Consider the following 11,482-nt stretch of genomic DNA (forward strand, 5'->3'; position numbering starts at 1 on the left):
TCACATGGTGCCTTGGATACACTGCAAGATGAAATAAAATGTGTAGCAGATTGCTGTGGAAGGCGGCAGTACCAGTGCCGGTGTGCGGACATTGAATGGTAGCTACAGTATTGATTGGCACTTCACAACTACAGGAGATATTATTATTATTATTATTGTTACTGGATAGTTAAATACAAACACAGCACAAACAAACAATGCAAACAGTATTACAACGTGAAAACATAGTATACCTCTGTTAATAATCCATCTGAACGCATGTACTGGCAGCTGGCATGGCAACTTGAGATGCTTACAGCGACACCTAGCAATTGTCTGAACACTTGGAAAACGAAGATCTGGACACAAATGATTAGTAGACAAGTTAGTAGTAGACCTGTGGATGGTCGCTCGAGGTTGCTAATCTTCTCCCAGCCTTTGGAATCATGGGTGTGGTACTGGGAATTATATAGGATTACACGTTTGTTCAAGTAATCAGCATGAACAGGCGTAAGTATTATATGTTTGTGCCTTTGTTCACCGGCGAGTTGAACCCCGGTTAGTGCAAGTTCATAGGCCTCGTAGTTTTTCCAAACATTATTTATTTATTTATTCATTCATTATTATTTATGATGTAATTTTAACCGCATTTCGTATTATTCTTAGTACTTGGTTGCCTATAATTATTCACTAGGTTCAGGGCACATACAACCAAGTACAACCACCAATGGGTAATCTACAAATGGGGCAAGTACAACAGTGCATGACCAGCACAGAATGTGTGGATGGAGAAAAGATGCACATACAATAAAGTCAAGTGATACATGCAATTACAATCATGAGGGTCTGCTACTATTACGTTGTATTGAATACCCGACCATGGAAGACCACATAATGCATTGTCACTGCCCCTCCTGCATGATTCTCACAAGTTGCATGATTCTCACAAGTTGAGGTGCAAGTGCATGTTCAAATCACATGTCTGCAAGCAATGAAGTTTATACATCCATTAAAATTATAATGTTTAATGAGGATGAATCAGGGTACTGGATTAAGACATGCATGGCTACTGAAGTTTCCAAAAGCAGACCTCAATGATAAAAGAAGCACTAGAAACTGTTACCTGAATTTTTTGTTTAATATGAGCTGGGCCATATGTTTTAAAATGTTGTCTCAAAGTAAAATAGTGCATGGTGATGACAAAACAACGTAAATTAAAATGAAATGAAACAAACAAACAAACAAAACCACAATTGCTTTAATCAACAAGAATACAGCGTTCCACTAAACGCAGCTCAGTGGAGACAGCAGGGAGCTATGTTGACTGTAGCTTTCTGCTCCCATGAATAGCCAGTACAGCAGAGCATAACAGTGAAACCAACTGTGCACAGCGTATCCAGGAAAGCGTCTGGTTGTTAGAGGTATTGTGCTTCAGTGACAAAGTGATCTCACTCCTGGCACTGAAAGGCTTCAGGTTGAAAGCTATGTATTTTAACTTATTAGCTGAAAACTGATAGCTGAATAGTGTGGCAATGGCATAATGATATGTAGCACAATACTGTGCAAGATACAGGATACAAATACACAATAAACAATCATGTTAACATACTCTTTATCTTGTTCATCACTTGTAACGTGTCCACTGGCACCTGGCATGGCAACTTGGAACTCTATGTGCCACTGAACACACTTGTAATCTTGTTGTTTACTCGTAAAGTGGCCTCTGGATTTTCTGCAATCACTCGCACCTGTTTGCTATTCTTCTCCTTCACGCAATCTGAAATTAAAACATGGGTATGGTACTGGGCGTTATATTGAATTTCAAATACGTTAAAGTCATCAGCACGAACAGGCACACCGATTATACGGTTGTGCCTTTGTTCACAGGCGAATCGATCCCCGGTTAGTTTATGTCTCTAGGCCTCGTAGTTTTCTCAAACATTAATTATTTTTTATTTATTTATTATTTATGACATAATTCTAACTACATTTTATATTATTCTTAGTACTTGGTTGTATAATTGTTCGTTGCACATGATCAAGTGATTTCGTTAACGTATAAAATAACCTGTATTTGCTTTGTCTAACTGTGATGTATACTACCTCAATTATCTGAATACTTGTGTGTCAGTTCAAGGTTCAGATACTAGAATAAATAAAGCCTATTGACCCTATTCATTTATATTATACAGATTCAGTTCAACTACTCAAATAGAACATACACTTACTCGTATAGAATGCTCACCTAATGATGAAGTACTCTATTAGAGCAGTCATGCACACAGTTTGGATAATCGAAGGTTTGATGATCAAGATTTGGTAATCAATCATCTCATGATTGAAACAAGCTATGAAGATTGGACTGGCTCAATCTGTGCACCATGAACTGGCAAATCAATCAAGGTATGGTGCTTTCCCTGTACTCCTCTGTGTTGATAAAGAAGAAGGCCATTTCAACTAAGAAATGATGACAGTGAATGTTGTTTTTATTTTTTACTTAAAGCCATGTGTCCATCACCAGGAATAGCAACATCTATTAGATACACGTGGTTTCTACTGCTCACATAAACAATGTCAAGCCTGTTGCGAGGAAGATGGTGGTCTGTCGTAATAGTGATATCCCTTAATTTGCTATAACTGTCACACATACGGTTTATGGTTCCACCATTGCGGTATAACTTCAAATCCTTCCAATTTGGCTAACTCCCAATGCAACATTTTTGCATCGCTACCTCATCATGACATTGCTTGTATAATCTCTGAGCAATTAGTTTGCTTATAAGATGGTCAATGGTATCATTATGTCGGCCACAAAGACAACAGGAGAGGGTGACAGGTAAATGGAAAATCTTTGTTTAGGCATTAAAGAACATGAAGTTAGCCAGGACCATTGCAAGGTAGTGTCCATTTCTTCCTGAACATTTCTCATAAACTGACCATGCAAAGGCTTGGACTTCCACAAATTAATAGGATTGGTCTGTAGAGAAGATTTAGAAACTGAGGGTTCTTTGCCATCAGCATTAGGGAACCACCCATAATCCTGTACAGCCATCAGTAATGGCTCTTCAACTGATGACAAATAACTTGCAATAGCAGTCATATCAATACTAATTGTGTCTTGGACTGAAAGAAGTCCACACCCACCTAAAGATTGAGGCACAAGCCTGTATATTATTATTATTATTTATTATGTGAAATTAGGACCATAAATGGGCATAAAACAATGAAAATTCTATTATATAACAATATAATGTGTTCTTGAGTTCAGTTAGGAACTTTAGAGAGTTAGATGTCTTCGTACAATGGTTGCAGTCTTTATAACAACAGTCTTTTGTAGTTGGTGAACACTGACATCAGTTACTTGCAATCAAGACACACAGTAGTGTGTCGTGTGGCCCAAGAAGCCAGCGCGTAACACCCGTGAGTATATTGACAGGAAGAAAGAAAACACAATTTTTGCACCTCCGTAGCTCTGTACTGCCTTGATGAAACAAGACGATTTGTGCTGTGGACACTCCCTCCACCTTCAGCAGTCCACATTCCAATTTAGAGCGAAATCGCTTCAAGCATTCCCGAGATATGCGACTTCAACAATTGGCTTAGTTTCTTCGTTTTTTTCTTCTTATTTTTCTTCCTCTTTTCGCACACTTACAAAAACTGCTATAAAACGCGAACGCTAAATCCAATTACCTTGACATTTGGCACACAGAAGGGGGGTATAAAGGCACATCTCTGTACCAACTTTGGCTAGGATACGATAAACCGGAAAAGAGTTATGATCGATTATTCACGAAAAATAACACCAATATGTTGTCACGCCTACAGGGTAAACCGCGTATGGGAAGAAGCTGAAAATCGGTGGGTGAATAGGTTAACTATTGAACCTCAACCCTTTTGTGGTTTGAAAGAAATCGAGCTAAAAACCAGGAAGATACAACGAAAAAACCAACAGTGTGTAACAATTATGCAATCGAGATTAGCTAATAAAAAACCGAGTAAAAAACTACTACTTGCCACGCCTACCAGATAAACCGCTAGGGCGAATGCGTTGAAAATCGCTGTATAGAAGGAGTAATCATCTTAGAAAGGCTCTTCAATGGTGTAGAAGAATCAGACTTAAAGCCACGGAGTTATAACATGAAATCCAACTTGGTGCAGCAAGTGCGAGATCGAGATACTTTAATAGAGCAGTCATCCTAATAGAGCAGTCACCCTGAAGATAATTCAAGAGATCAGCTAGAAACAAGTAACCTGTATAGAGATCAGCTAGAAACAAGTCACCCTGTAGAGAGATCAGCTAGAAAAATTTACCTTATAGGGAGTTCATGCAACTATGGAAAGGGATAGTTCATCTAGAAGAAATCACCTTGTAGAGTTCAGCTACAAAGAAACTACCATGTAGAGAGTTCAGCTACAAACAAATCTCCCTGTAGAGAGATCAGCCAGAAGAAGTTTCCTTGTAGAGAGTTCAGCTACAAACAAATCACCCTGTAGAGAGATCAGCTAGAAGAAGTCACCTTGCAGAGAGTTCAGTTACAAAGAAACCATCATGTAGAAAGTTCAGCTACAAACTAGTGACCTTGTAGAGACATCAGCTAAAAGAAGTTACCTTATAGAGAGTTCAGCTACAGAGAAACTATCATGTAGAGAGTTCAGCTGCAAACAAATCACATGTAGAGAGTTCAGCTACAAGCAAATCTCCCTGTAAAGAGATCAGCTAGACAAAGTTTCCTTGTAGAGAGTTCAGCTACAAACAAATCACCCTGTAGAAAGATCAGCTAGAAGAAATTACCTTGTAGAGAGTTCAGTTACAAAGAAACCATCATGTAGAGAGTTCAGCTGCAAACAAAACACCTGTAGAGAGTTCAGCTACAAACAATTCTCCCTGTAGAGAGATCAGCTAGAAGAAGTTTCCTTGTAGAGAGTTCAGCTACAAACAAATCACCATGTAGAAAGATCAGCTAGAAGGAGTCACCTTGTAGAGAATTCAGTTACAAAGAAACCATCATGTAGAGAATTCAGCTACAAACTAATGACCTTGTAGAGACATCAGCTAAAAGAAATTACCTTGTAGAGAGTTCAGCTACAAAGAAACCACCATGTAGAGAGTTCAGCTACAAACAAATCACCTGTAGAGAGTTCAGCTACAAACAAATCTCCCTGTAGAGAGATCAGCTAGAAGAAGTTTCCTTGTAGAGAGTTCAGCTACAAACAAATCACCCTGTAGAAAGATCAGCTAGAAGAAGTCACCTTGTAGAAAGTTCAGTTACAAAGAAACCATCATGTAGAGAGTTCAGCTGCAAACAAATCTCCCCGTAGAAAGATCAGTTAGAAGAAGTTACCTTGTAGAGAGTTCAGCTACAAACTAGTGACCTTGTAGAGACATCAGCTAAAAGAAATTACCTTGTAGAGAATTCAGCTACAAAGAAACCTTCATGTAGAGTGTTCAGCTGCAAACAAATCACCTGTAGAGAGTTCAGCTACAAACTAGTGAACTTGTGGAGACATCAGCTAAAAGAAATTACCTTGTAGAGAGTTCAGCTACAAAGAAACCATCATGTAGAGAGTTCAGCTACAAACAAATCACCTGTAGAGAGTTCAGCTACAAACAAATTTCCCTGTAGAGAGATCAGCTAGAAGAAGTTTCCTTGTAGAGAATTCAGCTACAAACAAATCACCCTCTAGAAAGATCAGCTAGAAGAAGTCACCTTGTAGAGAGTTCAGTTACAAAGAAACCATCATGTAGAGAGTTCAGCTGCAAACAGATCTCCCTGTAGAAAGATCAGTTAGAAGAAGTTACCTTGTAGAGAGTTCAGCTACAAAGAAAACACCTGTAGAGAGTTCAGCTACAAACAAATCTCCCTGTAGAAAGATCAGTTAGAAGAAGTTACCTTGTTTAGAGTTCAGCTACAAAGAAACCATCATGTAGAGAGTTCAGCTGCAAACAGATCACCTGTAGAGAGTTCAGCTACAAACAAATCTCCCTGTAGAAAGATCAGTTAGAAGAAGTTACCTTGTGGAGAGTTCAGCTACAAAGAAACCATCATGTAGAGAGTTCAGCTGCAAAGAAATCACCTGTAGAGAGTTCAGCTACAAACAAATCACCCTGTAGAGAGATCAGCTAGAAGAAATTACCTTGTAGAGAGTTCAGTTACAAAGAAATCACCATGTAGAAAGTTCAGCTTCAAAGAAATCACCCTGTAGAAAATTCAGCCACAAACAAATTGGTGTATAGAAAGATCAGTTAGAAGAAGTTACCTTGCAGAGAGTTCAGCTACAAAGAAACCATTCTGTAAAGAGGTCAGCTGCAAACAAATCACTTGCACAGAATTCAGCTACAAACAAATCACCCTGTAGAGAGATCAGCTAGAAGAAGTTACCTTGTAGATAGTTCAGCTACAAACAAATCACCCTGTAGAGAGATCAGCTAGAAGAAGTTACCTTGTAGATCAGTTGTTCAGCTACTAACAATTCACCCTGTAGAGAGGGCAGCAAGAAGAAGTCACCTTGTAGAGTGTTCAGGTACAAAGAAACCACCATGGAGAGTTCTGTAATAAATATATGTATTATATATATAATTTGTACATTTACTGATAAAATCAGAAATATTTAAAGTACATCTGCTTCATCTTTTCTTCTTCCTATGGTAAAGAAAAAAAAGACAGGTTAAAAAAGTCCCAAAGCCAGCCATAGGCCGGCTTTGTGGTATACAAATACAAAAAGAAATGAAATCTAATCCAAAACAGCCAAGCTGTAAAAAAACATTGTGGCCCTCAAAAAGGCTATGGTGAAAAAAGATGTGAAATCCAAGGTGGCGGCCAAGAAATGGCTGTGATGGTAGGTTAATGGTAAAAATTTTAATAACGGCAATTTAGGTGAATTTTTTGCCAAGACCAAGCGGCACAAAAATTCACCTGAATTGTCGTTATTAAAATTTTTACCATTAACCTACCATCACAGCCATTTCTTGGCCGCTACCTTGGATTTCACATCTTTTTTCACCATAGCCTTTTTGAGGGCCGCACTGTTTTTTTTACAGTATGGCTATTTTGGATTAGATATATATATATATATATTATTATTATTTACTAGGGGGCAAAAATGTAAATTTAAACAAGTAGAATAGGGATCGAAGTTGTGATTCTGAAAAAAACTGTGTAAACAAGAAGTAATAGGGATGGTGATTCACAATACTGCTTAATACATCAATACAAACCTAGCAGCTTGATTTGTGTACATTGAATTTTCAGAATCACAACTTCAATCCCTATTCTACTTCTTTAAATTTACAATTTTTGCCCCCCTAGTTTCTGAAAAATTTTCACACAATTTTATTGCTGGTGTGCACTGCATGCAGTAATATAGTACTGAAGTAATATATAGTACTGCAGTATTAGTAATTATAGTATATGAAGGCTTGCCGCTTGCTCCATGATGCTCAAGCATCTGTCTCCTAGCTACAGGTAGAGTGTGTATTGATGATCAGTCTTATGGAATAGCTATAGACTCTGAAAAGGCATGATCATGCAACAGACTGTGTTCACCCAATGTGTCAAATGCTCTGATCCACAACAATAAAGGCATTGATGGCATTGAAATTATATAGCTGGAAAACCCTACCAATCTGTAAAAAGTAGCTATCTGTAGCTATTATTTAGTCTTCTCTTGTGCAGATCCTTAAGGCAGCTGATCTCAGTCTTTCGATCATGTACAAAGGAGGCACGCCCTCTTTTTAATTTTGTTATTTCCAGTAGCTTATATGGCCTGATACATATACTGGAAGGCAATACTGTTTTCTTACAAAATTCTTTCCCCAAAAGCCTCGGAGCTGCCCTTAATTGTCGGCCTCATACAAAGGGGACACACTCCTTTTCAATTTGAAGGGTTACACTATTTCTGATAACTTACAAGGCTTGTTACATCGATTCTTGACTGATAAATGACTGTAGCAGCCCTTAGGAAAGTGCCCGGAATGTGGTTTCAATGATGGGATATTGGCCACACCCCTTTCACTGATGCAACCTGAAGAACTCTAAAATGTTCAGGAACAAATTTCAGTGAGCAGCATTTATGTTTAATGTTTAGTTTGATACATCTTGATGCATTTTAGTCCTGTGCGTTGCTTCAAATGGCATTTTTAAAACTGACTTTGCTTTTATGGCTTCATGAGTGAATGCCATGACTCTTGCTCTATATCTTGCAATTGCCTTTGAAAGCAAAGATTTTAATACCACACAGACCTGGGTAGTAAAAATGATTTTAAAATACACCATACGTTTTTAGTGCTGATATCTGCTTCCTGTGGGCTGTAGACACGTGAAACAAGAGGAAGAAAATGTTCCAGTTGTCAAATAGCTTTAAACTTATCAGCTAGTTCTTGAGCCTCTACAATGTTATTAGGAATTGGAGAAATGATCTTATCCAGTGTAAGAGTTTACCAGTAGTTCCATATGCCCTCAGTTTAACGAGAAGTCTTTCATGTGGCACTTTATCAAAGCCTTCTTGAAATCAAAATATAGAACATCAATTGAGTGGCCTTGCTGAATTTCATTAGACCAATGTGAGAAGTTGAGCTGCACATGACCTGTTTGGTACAAAATGATGTTGTGAATTTGATATTAAGTTACTTGAAGTGAGTAATATTTTCTCTAACAATAGACTCAAACACTTTATAAACAACAGAAGTCAAGTTTATTGGCCAATAGTTACTGGGATTTGAACTTGCATCCTTCTTAATACAGGAACTATGTTGGCACTCTTCCAGTCATCTGGCAAATAGCCCTCATCAAATGATTGCTTGAATAAGATGCTAATGGAATAGTCTATATGTAATAGCCTGGATTTAAAATTGTTGTAATAAACTTGTATCTATTATTGTAAACCTGTTATTTCCAGCCTGACATTGTAACCTTAACCTTTGTGACTGTTAGTATAAAATAAGCAATAATAGTGTGTTGTACTCTCTTCTTCTGATGCTTAGTTATAATAAGAGTGATTCTAATAGTAGTTTGCTCAGTGGAGTATTACATTTGGGGGCTTGTCCTAACCAAGAAGAAGAAGAGCAGGAGTTTGAGATGACAGCAATAGAGGCATTAAGACTGCAATTGGATGATTTAAAAAAAGAAAAGCATGCAGGAGCTTGAAGTCAAACTCTTGCAGATACAGCCTGATGCAGAGGCTATTGTTGAGATAGAACAGGAGAGAGACCTTTGGAAGGAGAAATGTGAAGGAGTTGTAGTAGAAAATTCTCAGCTTAGAGTACTGTATGAGGAATTGTTAAAGTATATCTCACAGGAGGTTAGTTCTGCTGACTCAGTTAGAGAGCAACAAATTATCGAACAGCTAAAACAAGAGGAGGCAAACATTAAACAGTGGAAGAGTAAGTGTGAAGAGTTTAATCAGGAAATTACAAAATGGAAATCTCAGTGTGGAATGCTGGAGAGTGAAAAGGGTAAGCTTAAGGAGCAGTGTGCACAGTTGGCAGGGAAATTAGAAAGGGTAGGATCCACTATAGAGTTAGAATGTTACAGGGCAGAAGCGAAAGTTAGGAGGCAATGGGAAGCTTGTGAAGATAGATTAGTTCAACAACTACAAGAGCTACAGCACTGAATCAGAGTACAGGGAGAAGAAGATATACTCTGCTTAGAGCAGTTAAACAGAGTGAAGATTTTTCAGTAAACCATGCTCAGGTTAAAGGAAGTACTTGTGTACCAATTGTGGATCAACGGCAGTCATTGAAGTATTATTCCACTAAACAACCTACTGATAAGATACCACAGATTGGTTTGGAAGATGTTTCTGGAGAACAGCACACACGTAAAATGGTGAGTAAAACTGATACTGGTAGTTCAGAGCTATCTGTACCATTTGCTGTTGACAATAATGCACACGGTGTGTTGAATTGTTCCTCCTCACATGTCCCATGTGAGGAACAAGGTGATGAATCTTCAGTGAGAATGAGAGTTGTTGAAACAGTAAACACAAGCCATACAACTGCTCATGTTAACCATCCTGTAGTGGTGTGTGAAACAGAAAACACTGGTTCCACACCTGCTCATGTTGACCAGCTTGCATCTGTCTTGTTGGGGCAGCGGTTACCACCTCTTCCCAAATTCAGTGGAGAAATAGACGCCAGTGAGGCAGTAACTGGTACATTTCAAGAGTGGTTGAAATGATTGCTGATATTTGTAATTGGTCTCCTCAGGCTAAACTCGTGAACTTGATTACCAGACTAGGTGGTCAGGCTTATGTTGTTGTTTTTTTCAGTCCTGCACTATGGAGCAGCGTAGCAATTACTCACAATTAGTTGCTGAATTATGTAAGAGCTTTACACCAGTCAAGCTATTGATAGAATATAGTAGTTTATTTCATGACAAGAAGCAAGGAATAATGGAGACGGTAGATCAGTATGCGCAAGACCTTCATTCTCTTTTTAACAAGATATACCCTACTGTACAACAAGGAACAAGAGAATCGGAAACATTAGGACAAACTGTGTTAGTTAATCAATTTGTACCTGGACCCCTTCCAGAAATAGTCAAAGTTAGTAAGGTAGTTTTAGACAATTACTTGCTAAAGCTAGGTTTGAAGAAGCTAAGTTGCAACATATTGGTTCTACCTGTTCAGAGGTTCCAAGGAGTCAGACCAAGGTATATTTGCCTGGTAATTTAAGATATGTGGTTATTCCTGAAAATGATGTTTCCTTTAGACCACAAAGATCAGGTATTAGGTTTAAAACAGGGTCTAGGTGTTATAACTGTGGGTTATTATCTCATTTGATCAGACAATGCCCTTATTCTACAAAGCAAAAGTATACAGAAGCTACTGGGAATAAACTTACTAATTCCAACAATACAAAAGATGTAATAAGGGAAACCTATGTAGTTTCAAATGTAACAACTGTGGAAAATGTTGTTGACAATAATCAATCAGAGGTTGCAACAAGTGATCAACCCTCTAGCAGTGCTGAGGTTAACAAAGCATTGGATTTGGTAGTTGTTCAAATGCATGGCATTACATCAGAGCCCTCTACAGGAAATGTCCAGCTGAATCCTGTCTTAAAAGCTCTGGTAGAAGTAGAAGGGGAGCCGGTGGAGGCTTTACTGGATACTAGGTCCCCGGTAACAATTATACAATTGGAAGCCTTTTTGGAGATTTTGGCAAAGCAGCTTCATCCAGGTCAGACCCCATCAGAGTGGAGGACGATGGTAGAATCCCATTTGGAACCAACCTCTCTCATTCTACAGAATTACAGTTGGGATAATCTTAAGATAGTGCAGCAGATTAAGATTGACATGAGTCATCCGGGGTATTCAATAACAGTTGTGGTCCAAGTACAAAAGGGGGCTCCAGCTAAACTATTAATAGGAACAGATTCATTGTCTCAGTTAGGATATTTATTTATACAGACAACAGAAGATAATAGCAATTGTGATGTGCTGTCAAACATCTCAAACAATGGTGATAATTCATTAGGAGGTATAAATGTTTTATGAGAAGATCA

Source organism: Dysidea avara, chromosome 5 (genome assembly GCF_963678975.1).
Source record: "Dysidea avara chromosome 5, odDysAvar1.4, whole genome shotgun sequence".
NCBI lineage: Eukaryota > Metazoa > Porifera > Demospongiae > Dictyoceratida > Dysideidae > Dysidea > Dysidea avara.